Raw genomic sequence first — 18939 nt, 5'->3', positions numbered from 1 at the left:
AGAAGTCTTTTAACTCAATAACAAGAAACAACTCCAATTCAAAAAAAATTGGCAAAAGATCTAAACAGACACTTCATTAAGAGATATAGATGTCTGACACACACATGAAAAGATGCTCAACGTCACTGATCACCAGGGAAATGCAAATCAGGGGATGTCACTACACACCTCATGAAATGGCTAAAATTAAAAAAACAAAATGCTGACAAACCAAGTGTTGGGAAGAACGAACTCAAAATCTTATATACCGCTAGTGAGAATACAAAATGGTATATAACACTAGGTTGTTGGTAGTTTAAATATAAATTTGGTAGTTTAAATATAAACTTAACATACAACTCAGGAATCCAATACCTAGAAATCTACCCAGAAGAAATGAAGACACATTGACCCCCCACCACCCTCACCACAAACACACAATTAGATTTATTCATAATCCCCAAAAATGGGAAACTATCCAAATGTCCATCAACCGGTGAATAGATCAACAAAATTGTAGGATATACATATAATGGAACGTTACTCAGCAATAAAACAGAATAAACTACTCACATATACAAAAATACAAAAAAAAATAGATGAAACTCAAATGCATTAAAGCATAAGAAGCCACAGTCAAAAGGCTACATACTATATGGTTTCATCTATAGAATTAAGTATACTGTAGTAACAGAATACAGATCAAAGAGTTGGCAGGGATTGGGGTGGGGGAAAGGGACTGACCGATTATAAAAGGGTATGTTGAAACTTTTACATAATGATGGAAATGATCTATATTTGATCTTAGTGATAGTTACATGACCATATATGGTTGCAAAATTTCTTGGTACTATATATTTAAGAGGCATAAATTTTACCATATATAAATTATACTTCAATAAGCTGACTTTAAAAAACCCTACAATACTTTGTGATAATATATTGACTGTATAGTTATGATTTGTAAACTTTTCTGATTGCATATTTTATTTCACTAAGGACTATCTTAAAAACATTTTTTTTTAATGTTTGTTTATTTTTGAGAGAAAGAGAGACAGAGTGCAAGTGGGAGAGGGGCAGAGAGAGAGGGAGACAAAGAATCGGAAGCAGGCTCCAGGCTCCGAGCTGTCAGCACAGTGTCCAATACGGGCCTCAAACTCATGAACTGTGAGATCATGACCTAAGCCAAAGTTGGATGCTCAACCAACTGAGCCACCCAGGCGTGCCACTAAAGACTATTTTTTTTAAGTATATAGAAAAAATAAGAGCATAGGTGATAAACTGGCCCCTACAACAAGTGTAGGCATGTGAAACATGACATACTTAATGCATAATTTGTCAAAGTGCTTTCATATATTTCTAAAGCAAAGGGATTTGGCCTAAATTTTTCCTAATAATTTAAACCGTGGCAAGGTTTAAAGCAAGATTTTTATCACTCTGAGTCTGCAACATTCTCACAAGTTCCTGTATTAATCACAAACAAGGCAGAGGAAGTTTAATAGCTAATACAGGATCACATAGTCAGTCAGTACCAGAAGACAATTAGAACTGAAAATCCTTACCATATTCTTTAAGGCCTCCTACAACCTGGCCCCACCTACTTAATTCTCTGATGCCATCATTTTTCACTTTTCCCCTCAATTCAAAATGCTTCCATCACATCTGTCTTTCTTCCAGGTCCTTGATCTGGCCAAATTTATTCTCAACTTCAGGCTTTTGCCTTCTTCTGCCTAAAATGCTTAGTCCAGGTACCCCTGCAAAGCTGGCTTTCCTCTGTCTTAAAAGGTTCTGGCTCAAATGTTCCCTCCTCAGAGAGGCCTACCTCTGAGGAGGGAACTAACCTAAAGTTACCATTCACTCTTTTCCCCACTTCTCATTCTCTGTCACCCAATCCTATTTTATTTTCTTGATGGCACTTATCACAACCTGAAATTAGCTGGTTCTTTTATTTGTCTCGCTTCTCTACAATGAAAGCTCATAACAGTAGAAACGTTCTCTGGTTTATTTATTGCTCCTGCCCCTTGGCATAATTGAGACTTGGATACTGGGGTAGCCCTTGGTTGGGCAGAGGTGGCAGAGCTGACTCAGGCCCCCAATCTTCTTTGGGGGTGTGGCTCTGGACTTTCCATCTGCCTGGAATGCTCTGCCCTATGGTCTTTTTTCAGTGTTTTCTTACCATCCTGATCTTAGTACAGAAAGAACATCTCTCCTTACAGAGGCTTTAATGCACTGGCTAGGATCTCTAGGAACAGTTGAAGAAAAGAAGTGATAGGAGATATCAGAGAGGGAACGCTTTCAGCTTTTCACTACACTGTCTGCATAAATGAGATGCAAATAAAAGGGAATCTTAATGAGATAAACTGTATGAATGTAATCTACGTGGAAAAGACTTCAGAAGGAGCACTAATCTTATTTTGCAGGAGAAATCATAAAGGAGAAACAAATCACAAATGTAAGAATTCTAAGAAAGCCTTCAGTAACCATTATACTCTTCAGAGACATGGGGGAATTAAAATGAAGAGAAACCCTTCAAATAATTTCAGAGCAGGAAAGCGTCCAGTGTGTAGTCATCCCCCAAATATACATGAGATTTTACTGGAGACAAACTTTATTAATGTAAACAGTGTGGAAAATTCTTCAGAAACATCTCGAGACTTATGATGCACAAGAGAATACACATTGGGCAGAAACTCCATGAACACAAAGACTATGAGAAAGCCTTCAACAGGATCACTCATTTGACTTCTTACCAAAGCATCCACACTGGGGAGAAACTCTATAAGCACAAATGACTGAGAAAAAGCTTTCAGTAGAAACAGTAAGCTCACAATGCCTATGTGAACACACCCAGGGAAGAAACACAATGACTGTGATGAATTCAGGAAAGCTTTCTACAGAAACTTTAAACTTACCCAACACATATAAATACATCCTGGGAAGAAAGTCAACGAATGCAATGACTGTGAAAATGTTTTCAGAAGTCACTCATCCCATGGGAAAAATGTGAACACACTTACAGAAGAGAAGGCTTATATATATAATGAATGTGGGAAAGGCTTCAATGATCCCTCTTGCCTTTAAAGACATAATTCATACTGGAAAGAAATCCATGAATATATACCATGTAGGAAAGCCTTCAGCCCAAAATTTTCTCTTGTTCTACATAAGAGAATGCAAGGAAATAAATCATATGAGTGTTTTACAAGTATCAGTATGATTACATATTTGAAAAACATGATTAGGTTCCAGTTCCAGGAAAGATGGAATAAGCATATTCCACCTTTACTCTCCCATTGAATGCCAAGTTTAAACCCTTGAAAGAATGCAGAGAGCTCATTTCCAGCTTCCTAACAGGGAGGGGGAAAAACAACAACTGAGAAGCACTGGTGAAGTTCAGGGTATATGGGCACACAGGCTTATTGACCTAATTCTATGTCTACAGAGCACCTTCCCCTCCCTGACACCTTACAATTACATTACTATTTACCACAGTTTATTTTATGCAGTATGTCGTGCCTACTTTTCAGCAGAAACTTATAAGGCATACTAAAAGGCAAAAACATACAATTTGAAGAGACAGAACATGCATCAGAACCAGACACAGATATGGCAGGGATGTTGGAATGATCAGACTATGAATTTTAAAAATGAAATACTTAGATATAACTCTAACAACATATGTACAAGAACTATATAGGGGAAACTACAAGACTCTGATGAAAGTAATCAAAGATCTAAATAGATGGAAAGATATTCCATGTTCATGGATAGGAAGAATCAATATTGCCAAAATGTCAGTTTTTCCCAAATTGATCTGACAGAATCAATGTCATCCCAATAAAATCCCAGGAAGTTACTTTGCTGATATTGACAAACTGCAGCTAAAGTTTATTTGGAATGGCAAAAGACCCAAAAAGTCAACTCAATATTTGAAGGAGAAGAACAAAGCCAGGGAACAGACACTGAACTTCAAAATTTCCTATAAAGCTATTAGGAATCAAGGCAGTGTCGTAGTGGTGAAAGCACAAAGAGATCAATGTAAGAAAATGGAGAATCCAGAAACAGACTCACATAACTATAGTCAACTGATCATTGACAAAGGAGTAAAGGCAGTACTGGAGAAAAGATAGTATTTTCAACAAATGGTACTAGGAGGACTGGACATCCACATTCAAAAAAATGAACCTAGACAGAGAACTTACACCCTTCACAAAAAATTAACTCAAAATAGATTATATACCTAAATATATACCTAAATATAAATGCAAAACTATAAAACTCCTAGAGGATAACACAGGAGAAAATCTAGATGACCCTGGGTATGGCAGTGACTTTTTAGATACAGCCCCAAAGGCATGATCCATAAAAGACATAATAAGCTAGACTCGTTAAAATTTAAAACTTTGGCTCTGGTGGGGCACCAGGGTGGCTCAGGCAGTTGAGCACCTGATTCTGCAAAAGACAAATGTAATACAGGACCTTTATCTAAAATATACAAGCTCAAAAACAAGAATATGGAAACCACAGTTAAAAAAAAAAAACAAAAGATCTGAACAGGCATCTCACTGAAGAATATCTGGCAAAGAAACATGAAAAGATGTTCAACATTATATGTCATTAAAGAATTACAAATTAAACCACCACACACCTATTAAAATGGCCAAAATCCAAAACACTGACAACACCAAATGCTGACATTTGGATGTGGAGCAACAGAAACTCTCATTCACTGCTGGTGAGAATGCAAAATGGGAGAGCCACTTTGGAAGACAGTGTGACAGTTTCTTACAAAACTAAGCATACACGAATCTTCTGATTCAGCAATTGTGCTCCTTGGTACATACCCAAATGAGTCAAATATATATTGTCACAAAAACCTGTACATGGATGTTTATAGCAGCTTTATTCATAATTGTCAAAACTTGGAAACAACCAAGACATCCTTCAGTTTATGAATGGATAAATAAACTGTGGTAGATCCAGGCAATAGAATATCATTCAGTACCAAGAAGAAATGAGCTATCAAGTCATGAGAAGATACTGGGGCACCTTGAATGCACACTACTAAGTGAAAGAAGCTAACTGGAAAAGGGTACATACTATATGATTCTGACTTTTCCACTCAGGAAAAGGCAAAAGTATAGAAATGCTAAAAAGATTAGTGGTTTCCAGGGATTAGGGGGAGGGAGGGATGAACAGCCGGAGCATAGGGGATTTCTAGGGCAGTGAAACTATAATACTATAATGGTGGACACATGTTATAAAAATGTCAAAACCCATTGAATGTACAACATCAAGAGTAAACCCTACTGTAAACTATGGACTTTAGGTGATAATGATATATCAAGGTAGGTTTGTCTTTTTTTTTTTTTTTTTTTTTCAACGTTTTTTTATTTTTATTTTTGGGACAGAGAGAGACAGAGCATGAACCGGGGAGGGGCAGAGAGAGAGGGAGACACAGAATCGGAAACAGGCTCCAGGCTCCGAGCCATCAGCCCAGAGCCCGACGCGGGGCTCGAACTCACGGACCGCAAGATCGTGACCTGGCTGAAGTCGGACGCTTAACCGACTGCGCCACCCAGGCGCCCCAGGTTTGTCTTTTAAAACAAATGTACCAGTCTGGTGAGGGATGTTGATAATGGACAAAGCTATGTATATGTGGGTCCAAGAGGCATCTGGGAACTATGTACTTTCTACTCAGTTTTGGTGTGAACCTAAAACTACTCTAAAACATAAAATTTAGTTTTAGAGATTTTAAATGCACAAACATAAAAAACAAACATAAAGGTTGCATAGAATAGCTATCTGAGGACTCCGAAAATTAACAGTACCTGACAGATTGGGAAAGGAGTACCAAGTATGAACTTTCATTGAAGTGGTGATGAGTTTACCATGTTTTTTTTTCCTCAGGTACTGCCTGACCTGGACACTCAAAACTCAGAAGTGTATATATACCAGGTAAGAAAAAGCTCCAAGAGGGGCGCCTGGGTGGCGCAGTCGGTTAAGCGTCCGACTTCAGCCAGGTCACGATCTCGCGGTCCGTGAGTTCGGGCCCCGCGTCAGGCTCTGGGCTGATGGCTCGGAGCCTGGAGCCTGTTTCCGATTCTGTGTCTCCCTCTCTCTCTGCTCCTCCCCCGTTCATGCTCTGTCTCTCTCTGTCCCAAAAATAAATAAAAAACGTTGGGAAAAAATTAAAAAAAAAAAAAAAAAAAAAAAAAAAAGAAAAAGCTCCAAGAAAATCCCTCCCTTGTTGGTGAGGAGCAGGAAAGAGGGCCTTTATTGGTCTCAGAAACCAGGGAAATCCCTTTTCCCCCTTATCTTCTATCCCAGTGTCCCGGCAATTCTATGTCAGAAGCAGCACAGAGATGGTAGTAGTGAGTGGGCAGGTACCTAAAACCCTGGTAAAATGGAACCCTTTTCTCTGACCCCAAGAATTGTGATCCCAAGAGTATAATTTACCCCAAAGGGTAAATCATCCCTGCTTTCCTGCTCTCCCTCTGTCCTTTTATCACTTGATTTAGATATAAACAGTTACAGCAATCTAACAGCACAATGGAAAAAATTGAGTCTGTTTCTTAGCAAGAGGGCTGGGAAAGGAGGGAGCTGGAAATTGTAAGACTGGGGTGAGAAGAGATATCAAGAAAACAATCTCATCGAGTTGTGTATGAACTTCTGGACTCAGAGCTCTGTGTGCATGGATCTGACCCTAAAAGGCATACCATAGGCTTTGAGGACAGAGCAACAAGATGTACCACTACAATGATCCCAGAATGGACACTGGGTCACATACATGGGACCTATCTAAATAGCACTGCAAATGCTTAGAAAACCAAACTGACAATGGGGCAGGTAGGAACCTGTGTCCTGAATATTTCCTGGCCATCTGGCCATTGACCACACAAAAAAATCAACATTCTCCTTAGGATTTAAATAAAACCCATGGTATCATATATAATATTCAAAATGTTCAGAATATAATCCAAATTATATGTCATATGAAGAAACAGGAAAATCTCAACATGAGGAAAAAAAAATTCATAAACAAAAGCATTCCTGATATTACACAGATGTTAGAATTAAAAAACACAGATGTTAGAATTAAAGACCTTATGCAACTACTACAACAATGCTTCAATAAGTAAAGGCAAACATTCTTGAAATGAACAGAAAGATAGTCTCAAATCTGGTATATATTTTACACATTCAACACATCTCCCTTCAAACCAGCCACACTTCAAGTATTCAATAGGCACATGTGGCCAATGACTACTGTACTGGATAGTGAAGTACTAGACCTATATCCAGAAATAAGTTTATTCCATCTCTAGAATATATGGTAAAAGTGATCCAATCACTAAACACTGGAAAGATTCAAGGGTGATGACTCTTCCTACATCCCCATTCAACCTACCTATATGGTCTGTGCAGAAGACAGACAAATCTTGGAGAATACCAGTGTATTTCTATAACTTACTCAGGTTGTGACTCCCAATGCTACTACTATTCTAGATGTGGTTTTGTTGCTAAAGCAAATCAACATATCCCTGATATCTGGTTTGCAGTTCTTGACCAGAGAATGAGATAATCAGCAACAGTATGCATTCAGGTGTTAGAGTCAGCTATATATTTTCACTCTCCAACCTCCTATTAATTCTCCTAGTCTAGATAATAATCTTAAGTATCCCTCCATTTCATAGGACACCTTTGCTGGTCTACTATACTGGTAATTTCATGATGATTAAGTATGAACAGGAAGCAGCAACTGATCTAGATACTGTGATAAAAACATGCATGCCAGAGAGTGGGAAATAAATCCCACAAAAATTCAGAGGTATTCCACACTGAAATTTCTATGTACCCTCTGGTCTCGAGCAATCCAAAATATCCTTTCCAAGGTGAAGAGGTTGTTGCATCTACTCTCTCTTACATCTGGGAAAGAGGTACAATGCCTATACCTCCTTGATTTTTTCAAGCAATCTGTACTTCATTTGGTTATGCTACTGTGAACCATTTACCAACACTGCTGGATGTGAGAGAGACCCAAACCAACAGGAGGCTGTGCAAATATGGGCTACTTCGCCCCTTGGGTTATATAACCCAACAGATCCAACGTTGCTTCAAGTATCTATGGTATATAGGGCTCTTACATTGTTATTGCAGAACTATTCAGGGAAGATCTCTAGTACTTTGTAAAAACAAACAAACAACAACAAAAACTATGCCATCCTATGTAAATACTACCCTTTATTGAAAATTAGCTTTTGGCTTACCATAGGACCTTAGAATGAATGCTCATGACCTTGGCAGCCCATCATGAACTAAGTACTGTTGAACCAACAAATCAATATGATTGGGTGTGTACTGCAGCACTGCAGCAAAAGGAAGAAATGTACACAAGATTAGGCTTGAGCAGGTCCTGAAACCACAAATAATTTGCATGAGCAAGTAGCCCAGATGCCCAAAGTTCCTACTCTTGCTATAGCTTCTTTTTACTTAACCTAGTAAATTCTCTATGACCATCTCACTGAAAAAAAAAAAAAATCAGGCATATTTACTGATAGCCCTGCATGATAACATGCAGATAACAACACTATAACCTCCCAATTTGTGGTAGTCTTGAAGGACGTTAGTGAAGGGAAACCATTCCAGTGGCAGAAATTTGAACAGGGTCCCTAGTTGTTCACTTAGCCTAGGAATAAAGATGACAGAGGAACTATCCTATGCTGACTCAAGGAGAATGTTTAATGGATATTCAGAGATTTGAAAGGAGTAATTAGAAAACTAGTGACAAGGAAATCTGGGGATGAGGCATATGAACAGACCTCTTTTGAAAGGGCACAGAATAAATGAAGCAATTTATTGACTTCTTAATTTTTTAATGTTTATTTATTTTTGAGACAGAGACAGAGCATGAGCAGGGGAGGGGCAGACAGAGAGGGAGACAAAGAATCAGAAACAGGCTCCAGGCTCTGAGCTGTCAGCACAGAGCCTGACACAAGGGCTTGAACTCACGAACTATGAGATCATGACCTGAGCTGAACTCAGGTACTTAACCGAATGAGCCACTCAGGCGCCCCCAAAAAGAAGCAATTTATGTCCTATGTGAATGCTTACCAAAGAGCAAATTGCAGAGAAGATGCTGAACAACATAGCAGACCACATGACCTATTTGGAGGACTCAGCCAGTCTTTTTACACAGCCACTCTAGCCTTGTCCAAACAGCTTATTAACACAGTGGCCATGGTAGCAGGGATGGAATTTATCATGGGCTCAGCAATATGGATTTCCACTCACCAAGGCCAATCTGCCCATAGCCACAGCGGAGTGTCCAATATGCCAACAGTCCATGCTTACACTGGGGATGAGGTAGGTGGATGCCCCCAATATATGGCACCATTCATGGGATGGTCAGCCAGTTATCTTTCTACTCATTTCTAGCCCCAGGTAATTTCCTCTTCCTTCTTAATAAATCAACCATGAATTTAAAATATTCTTTACAGTATGAAGGTTTTCAGGTAGTCTTAGTCTGCCCCCTTGTGGGAACCATCTCTTTAATCTCTCACTGGGAATAAGACTAAATCCAACCTGTACCTCAAATAAAACAAACAAACAAACAAAAATGTACTCACTAATAACTTTATCCCAGGCTCTACTAACAGGTTTCTTCTTCATCCTTTGTTATCCAATTTTGTATGGTCCTTCATTAAAGGTTATGAAGTTTTTCAAAGAGGTTTTACAATTTTCATTTGTCAGAAAAACTCTGATAAGTATATACATACACAGGTATATGTATGTATATATATCAAAGTTTATTTATTTATTTAGAGAGCGAGCGAGTGTGAGTGGGGAGGGACAGAGAGAAAATCCCAAGCAAGCTCCACACTGCCATTGGGTAGCCCAATGCAGGGCTTGAACTCAAGAAACCATGAGATCATGACCTGAGGCCGAAATCAAGAGTTGAATTCTTAACCGACTGAGCTTCTCAGGCACCCCACGAATATTTTAACTCAAAATCTTTCTAGATGTTTGGAAAGATACCTTTTCCAACCTTTTTAGTTGCCATTCTTTTATTCCTTTTCTTTCATAAATATGGATAAGCAGGGAGAGGTTTCCACAAGATTTCTAGTGTTAACTAGGCCAATTATCAGAATGCAAAGTAGAATACTTAGTATGTTCTGACACAAAACGTGTTTGGGGTTGCATATGCCAAGAGTTTGATATATTACTAGATGAATGAATGTGAACCGGTTTGTAAATCTGAACAATATATATGAGGAAATGGTGAAATAAATTATAGATTACTTATGCTGTGAACCATTATACAGATTTTTAAAAGTTAGAAATTAAATATGTTACTGGAGGGATGGTCATGCTATCTTGTTAACTGGGAGAAAACAGAACTAAAATTGCATTTTATTTTTTAAAATCTTCAAATTTAATATCTCTCTCTCTCTCTCTCTCACACACACACACACACACACACACACACACACACACCCCTACCTGCATATGCCAGTATGAGCTCAGGGAAAAAGCATGGCAGGATACAGACTGAATATGGTTAATATTGGTTACTTTAGGGTAGTGGAAGCTAAAGAAGCCTTAATGTGTTCTTTTAAAATATCTACCTTGTTGGTAAAAAGTAATTTTTTAATTAGTAAAATTATTATATCTCAAGTTAAGAAATATAAAGCATGGCTAAAATATGTAAACACATTCTGAACTATCCCTAGAACATCAAGATAGTAAGAAATTGTTGGAAAAAGGGCCAATTTCAAGTTTAATTTTATGGAAAAGAATATTACACAAAGATTAATCAGTATTTTAAGTTAAATCTCAGAAGAAATGTAGGACTAGAAATAAAGATACTTCAGAGGGATTTATCATTTAAGGTCAGATTTTTTCTTCTGGATCTTATCCACCCACTAACAAACAAATTTGTATTTTATTGTTTTTAATGTTTATTTTGGGAAAGAGAAATCACGTGCATGCGCAAGTGGGGCAGGTACAGAGAGAGAGAGGGAGAGAGAGAATCCCAAGCAGGTTCCCTCCTGTCAGAGTGCAGCCCAACACGGGCTCTAACTCATGAACCATGAGATTGTGACGTGAGCTGAAATCAAGACTGGGACTCTTACTTAACCAATTGAGCCACGTGGGTGCCCTAAATTTGTATTTTAAATATCAGAACAGAAAGGTTCTAAGTACATGCTACCAACAAAGCGGATTGAAACTTCTGATATAGATTAGTACAATGTCTGAAATATTTTCCTATGGAAAATAATACCTACTTCATGGCATTATTCTGCAAATTAAATGAAGATTATGTGAGAGCACCTCATCCAGAGCCTGGCGCATAGGTATTATTAAAGTTTTATTTTCTTTATTCTCAAAGCAATCTACTTTGAAAGCTAAATGATTTTTATCACAACGATAAACTATTAAAACAATAAAAAATCTTATTCTCTAGCAATGCTACTATACCAGATATACTCTTACAATGACACAAAAATGACACGCTAAATACTGAAATAATTTTCCTTATCATTTTATGTAATAAAACAATGTTGGTTTAATAAAGCCAATGTTGGTTTCTTAATAAAGAAATCTCTGTAACTTACCAGACTGAAAAATAACTTGTGCATGTTTCAAGAGCATGAACATCTCACTTACGCTAAATATTTTATATACTAGCAAGGAAAGAAGACATCACATTTGACAATTGAGTACATTATTCCTATAAATGCACCAGCATGTACTAATCAAATAAAACTGGATACAGATAATGGGAATCAAGCAAAGCCAAACACTGTACAGTTTCCCAGTCTTCCAGCATGAACGGGTCATGAGCATTATTACATCAACACGCATTTTGTGTGATCAGAGCCTGATGCCTGCATAGTACCATCCTTGCAAAAGTAAATAAAAATTGCGTTTCAACCATATCACATTGACTCATGCATTTATTTAATATTTAGAACCAAATAAGTTCTGTTATACATATGGATGACCTCTAATGAAAAATCATTTGCTGCAGAAAATAGAGCCAGTACACCAAAACTACTTGTGATGAAGTAACACATGAAATACAGAACTGGAATTCGTAGAACTGATGAGCTTCCTTGGTCAACTGAATGGCTTAAATACAAGATACTGGCACTGTGCTAGATGCAAAGATCCTACTGTCAGTGAACTCTTAAATTACTAGGAAAAATAGGGATGCATCAGACAAATAAGACTAAATACAACAAGTAAGGAGCAAATGGGTGGCTCAGTTGGCTAAGCGTCCGACTAGTCATTTCCGCTCAGGTCATGATCTCATAGTTTGTGAGATTGAGCCCTACGGTGGGCTCCAATCTGACAGCAGGGAGCCTGCTTGGGATTCTCTCTTTCTGCTCCTTCCCTGCTCATGCTTTCCCTCTCTCTCTCAAAATAAATAAACTTAAAAAAAAAAGACTAAATGCAATAAATAATGTAATCCGATTATATACAATATGCTATACTGGAAAGGAGAAAATAACCACCCAACCTCAGAAGGCCTGAACTTAGAAGCTTAACTGGAACAATCAGTTTTAGAATCAAATTCCAAGGGCCTCATTTCACTAATCAATAGGTAGTTGGTAGTCTGATAAACTACCCACATTTAAGAAATTTCTTACACTGCTTTACTTTATTAGTTAAGTAACAGAAGTGAACACTGAATCACTATGTGGCCTAGGCACATCCATATACCTTCCCAAGCACCCTAAGTGCTACTTGCTCATTCTTTTACTCAACAAATACTGACAAATTCATATATGCAAGTGTTCTAGGGCAAGAATGGTGAACAAGATAAAGTCTCTGCTCAAATAAACCCTATTTTCTGGTAGTTGAGACAACAAAAAAACAAGTAAATAAATATTTTCAGGTAGTGATAAATACCACGAAGGTTAGGGCTACAGATTTCATAGGATGGTCACAGAAGACCTCTTTGACCTAAGGAGAAATCTACAGCCTTTTATTCAAGAAAGAGCAAGTGTATAGGCCTAAATAGAAAATATTCAACATATTTAAGTAAAAAGGTCAGCAAAGAGGAAGCAAAATAAACTGTGGAAGGAGAGGGAGAGCACAGAGTTAGAGTACTAGGAAAATGGCAATTCAAGTAGGGCCCTATAGGGGATAATAAAGCCTGGAGTTTATTCTGAATGTGATAGAAAGCTACTGAAGAATTTTATTTCAAGTCTGGGGAAATATATGATTTGATTTGTTTTATTAAGAGCACTATAGCTATCACATGGGCAACAGACTACAGATCTACAGATTGGCAAGAATGCAAATAAGACACTATTAAAGGAAAGAAATGATGGTAGTTCAGACTAAAATGGCAATAACTGAGGTGGTATGGAATGTCAAAAAGTATTTTAATTTTTTTTTTTTTAGAGAGAGGAAGTGCACGCACAGGTGCGCACGCACACACACACACACACACACACACACACACACGTGAATGGGGGAGGGACAGAAGAAGCGGAAGAGGGAGGCAGGGAGAGAGAGAGACAGAGAGAGAGAGAGACAGACACAGAGAGAGAGAGAGACAGAGAGAGTCAATCCTAAGTAGGTTCCAAGCTCGGCACAGAGCCCACTGCAGGGCTTGATCCCACAACCCTGGGATCATGACCTGAGCTGAAATCAAGAGTCATATGCTGAACAGACTGAGCTACCCAGGGACCCAGAATTTGTTTTTTTATTTTTTTAACGTTTATTCATTTTTTTGAGAGACAAAGCATGAGTGGGGGAGGGGCAGAGAGAGAGGGAGACACAGAATCCAAAGCAAGCTCCAGGCTCTGAACTGATAGCACAGAGCCTTACACAGGGCTCGAACTCACAAACCGTGAGATCGTGACCTGAGCCAAAGTTGGATGCTTAACTGAATGGGCCACCCAGGTGCCCCCAGGCACCCAGAATTTGTAAGAACAAATTCTTAAAGCATTATAAAATTTTTAAAAAGCCAATAATAGAGGAGAAATGTTAAGAAATCCATGGAAGACACAAACTAGATGCAATTGGAATGAGGAAATTATAGCCCAGAGCATGCGTAGGAGGATAACTGTGAAAGATGAGTGTTTCCAAGTCTGTTTTAAGCACAGAAGTGTGAGATGCAAGGAGCAGGAAGTGCCCAGGGGCAGCAATCTGAATGAGTGGAGTAGGATCGGATTCACTGCAAGTAGTCAGGCATCTACCATCTCCCACATTTGATAAGCAGAAGACATCATAGGTCTCTGCCCCTAAGCTAGAGCAGTGAGTGTGGTATGTGTGAGTCAGAATCCATTGCACCCGAGAGACAGATCAGAGGCCAAGCTAGTTAGTTAACACACAGGAGAGCTTATCATGCCTAAAGGATAAGATAGCTCACCAGACACCTTACATTACATGTCTGTTATTATCACTGGAGAAGAGACATTAAATAGAAACTGAATCCACAATCAGGCAGGGCAGATTATCAGGCATTATGTACCTATATAGGCATATCAGTTGTTTAAAGTTAGTGTATGTTATGAACAGACTGCCATCTGTTCTGGTTGATGTTTATGGCATGTTAATTGTTAAATAATTTGAGTATTACCCCTTCAGATAGGCAAACACAAAATATAATCAAATGGAAGAGCTCTAGTTGTGCGGTAAGGTGGAATAAGCACGCTCCACCTTAACTGAATCTAACTAAAATCCCTGTAAAGAAGATAGAATAGCTATCTGAAGACTCTGAAAAATAAAAAGTAGCAGGCAAATTGTGGAAGGAAACCAGAGTTTGAAGGACAACCAATTTGGTGGCACATTTCCTCTTGTTATTTTATGTCCCCAAACTCCCAGCCTGAATTCAAAGGAAATCCAAATCCAAATCCTGGAACAGCACAGCAGGGATGAAAGGAAAGATCCAAGACAAGTCTTCTCTTCCTGGTTAGACAGTATGAATGAAGGGGGTGAGGAGGGCTCCATATAGGACAGAGAGAGTGGGGAAAATCCTTTGGCTTTTTTCCCTTTTTACCTTTTTCTTCTAGCTCTGACCCCTAGACAAACTTATTTCACTATTGACAGCTGTCACTAAATGGATACTTAAATCTCTGAAGGAGGGGAATCCTTTTTGACCAGAAGAACAGTGGTATGAGGAATAGGATAGAACAGAAAGGAGAAATAGATACATCTATACTTACAGTTTGAGATTTCAATATTCCTTTCCTAATAATTGAGAGAATGAGCAGACAGGAAATCAGCAAAGGTATAGAAGACATGAACAACACTATCAATTCAGCTTGACCAGATTGATATTTTATAGAAACTTCTACCCCAAAAGAGCATAATACACATTCTTTTCAAGTGCATACTGAACATAAGATCATTTCCTGGAACACAAAACAAGTTTCAATAAAAAGTGATTCAACTCACAGAAAGTGTGTTCTTTGATCACAATGAAATTAAATTAGAAATCAATAGAAGAAAGATATATGGAAAATTCTTGAATATTTGGAAACTATAATAACACACTTCTAAATAATACTGGGTTAAAGAAGACAACACAAGGAAAATCAGACAGTATTTTGTACTAAATGAAATCATACTCATCAAATCCTGTGAAATGCAGCTAAAGCAGTACATTGAGGGAAATTTATAGTACAAAAATTCCTGTACTAAAAAGAAAATTCCAATGACCTCAGCTTCTATCTTAGGAAATCAGAAAAAGAAAAAGAAATTACACCCAAAGCAGGAAGAAGAAAGGAAATAATAAAGAGCAAAGCAGAAATCAATGAAATACAAAATAGGAAAGCAATAGAGAAAATAAATGAAAACTGAAATTGATTCTTTGAGATCAGTAAAATTTATGTATCTCTTCCCAGAATGATAATCTCAAAGAATACCCAAATTACCAATATCAAGAATGAAAAAGGTGGACATCACTAAAGATTCTACAGATTTTAAAAGGTTATTCAAGAAGAAATAGAAAATTCAAATAGTCATATTTTATTAAAGAAATTTAATTTATATTTTAAAACTTTCCCATAAAGAAAATTCCAGGTCCAGATGCTTCTCTGAGAAATTCTATCAAACATTTAAGGATGAAATAATACCAGTTCTACACAAAATGTTCTAGGAAAATTGAAGAGGAGGAAATTTTTCTCAAGTTTCAACTTATTCTAAGAGGCCAGCCTTACTCAGATACCAAAATCAGACAAAGGCACTGTAAGACAAGAAAACTAAAGGTCAATATCCCACTTGTTTTAGTAAATCAAATCTATCAACTGTACAAAAAGAGGCCACATAGACCACATTTGCTCACTGGGCTTTACAACTCTCCTTCCTGACTATAATGGCCCAAATCAAATAATGGAAATATTTATACCACACTGGAATAAACTGATAAGACCAGCATGGACAGCAGCTACCCCAGACCCTGCCCCAAGGACTGAGGACTTAATTCTGAAGAAAATCTCGATTCCTACACATTATCTGTTTTCCCTTGAATTTAGAACTTTTTTCACTTATTTCATATATTTATCATCTTTTCAACCCTAAGCCTTTCGCCAATTGTTTAAAATTTTTCTGAAGATAATTAAATGCATCAGGTTTCTATCAATCTCATTTTCATGAAACAACTCTTCTGGAGGCTTCTAACCTACTCTAACCTAGGCTGGTTGCCCTCTTTTCCTATCTTCTCACTGTCATCCTGAAGATTTCTTTACCTTTCTCCTTTGAATTTCCTATTTCCTATAACCTATATCTTCCTTTTATTTGTCTGACTTTCTTATTTTGAGGAATCATATCCTACAGATTCCTAAGAAAGAGTACAAGGCAGTCACAACAAAAAGAAAAACTGTCTTAAAAGACTGTATGATTTTCTTCTATTTCTCTAAGAATGTCAATAATGGTTCCTTTATTTTCCTCTGCAAAATCTTTGTTCTCTCAAAGTTGCTTTATTCTGTTTATTTTAATCTATTTCATACCTTAGAGGGTTTCCTCAAATATCTAGTAACCCTTGGTTAGTTGCTAATATTCAAGAGAAGAGGACTAAGAGGCTAATTGAGAGCTGTGATACATAGAATGATCTAGCTGGGCTGTTTATTTAAGGAATCTCTGATGACTACATTTTGTGTCTTTCTTTTTAGTCAGATTCTTCAGACAAGACTACACCAACCTCCTGCCTGAAATATGAAGGCCTAACTGCCAGCACTCTGGTAGCCAGTAGGATAAAGACAACTGGAGTCCCACTGTCCTATTTTCAGTACAGGACTGCCTTCAACTATGTTTGTTAGGTGTCTCCCAGTCTAGAATTGCTATTTTATTCCAAAAAAATAAACTTCTGTGCTTTGCCAAGGTTAGGAGTGGGGAGCTGGGCACTTGCCCGGCAGACTGGTTAGCTAATTTTGTGGAAGAGGTCTCAGGAATCAAGTATTTCTTCAACAGACTTTCCACTAATCTTCCTTTCGCCTCCATTTCCACATGCTACCATTCTTGAGTTTTTTTTTCTGGAGGGTAAATCAGTTTGTTTTCTTGCCTTTCTCTGTTAGTGCATTTAGGGTTCAGTTTTTAATTATTCATATACTCTCCAGTTTCTGAAAGTGTGTCCATGTTGGCTTTTCTCCAATCACACTTTACTGATCTTTTAGCAGGTTTCTGAAAGGACCAAAAGTAGAAGTGTGTATTCATCCCATCTCTTCATCCCTGATAATACAGATAATAAGACTCCCATTCAGCTCATTATAAATGGCTTTGTATTTTTTATTTCCGTCTTTTGAATAAAGAGATAATACAAACAAAATCTTCAAGAAGGTAAGAAACACAATTTAACTATTAGTTAGCTCTGATGATGATGCCATTCCTGGTCATTTTTAACTGAGATCAGATAGTTGTGCTCAAGAACATGGAGATCATTGATTTTGTTGTTATGAAGTTCATACTAAGTTCAGCTGTTTTTATTAGAATTCAACTACACTCACTGATTTGAAAAAAAACTTTGACAAGCTCAGGGGATAGAAGTAAATGAATAAACTCTCACATCTATATCTGTGACATTTAACACAAATTATGACATTAAAAATTATAATATTTAATAAAAATTAATATGCTTTTAAAAATTAATTTCTCCTAATTTTATTTTTAGGGTCTTTTGTACATGAGCTCATTTTCTTTCCTTCCCCCTCCCTGCAGGTTTACTGAGATACAATTGACATATGACATTATGAAAGTTTAAGGTGTACAATGTGTTGATTTGATATATTTATGTACTATAATTCATTTTTTCAAGTTATTTTTTCATATAAAAATGTTTAAGGGGGAAAAAAAGAAAAAAATTAGACAAATTCTTGACATACTTATACCGTGTGTATTAATTAAAAATGAATAAATACTAGTACAAGTTAAAATTTGCAAATCAACCTACATATATTATTCCTCTTTTTATTCTGCAACAAACAATTTTATAAAAATAGCACAACTCTAAAACTTGGGAAGAGCAAACTTGGAGAAAAAAGGGAATAGGATTATGAAATAAATCAGGAACTTTTATACGATTAAAACACCATAAATTTGTAACTCTAAGCTTTATTTTATGTATAAGTAAAGATTCTCTAAAAATCACACACACTAATTGACTGCCTGAGATTTTATAATACATTCATCAGTTTGGGTTCTCAATTCTCAAAGAGATCATTTCATTCATTTAGCAGTATTTATTTAGTAACTACTATATATCAGGTACTTATTCTTGGCACAGGAAATACAGCAATGAACAAAACAAACAAAAATCTCTGCAATCATGGAGCATTCATTCTAGTTTTGGACAGAGAAAATAAAATAAATAAAAAGTGGATAACTACTATTTTAAATAAGTTAGTACATATTTAAATAAGTTAATTAAGGAAGACCTATCTGAAGATTTCATTGATACCAGATATTTTTTACCTAGTTTGGAAGTTGTCACTTCAAAAAACCAGT

At 37.1% G+C, this 18939-nt stretch overlaps 1 protein-coding gene across 1 annotated transcript in view; it reads right to left on the bottom strand.

Annotated features, from left to right (window-relative positions):
* The window catches only part of TANC2 (tetratricopeptide repeat, ankyrin repeat and coiled-coil containing 2), a 291625-nt gene that overhangs the window by 159958 nt on the left and 112728 nt on the right, over nucleotides 1-18939 (bottom strand). The window lies entirely within an intron of this gene.

The sequence above is a fragment of the Panthera onca genome, chromosome E1, assembly GCF_046562875.1.
Source record: "Panthera onca isolate mPanOnc1 chromosome E1, mPanOnc1 haplotype 2, whole genome shotgun sequence".
Taxonomy (NCBI): domain Eukaryota; kingdom Metazoa; phylum Chordata; class Mammalia; order Carnivora; family Felidae; genus Panthera; species Panthera onca.
Note: the sequence above shows the minus strand (reverse complement) of the source record. Positions and strands in the feature narration are given on the sequence as shown.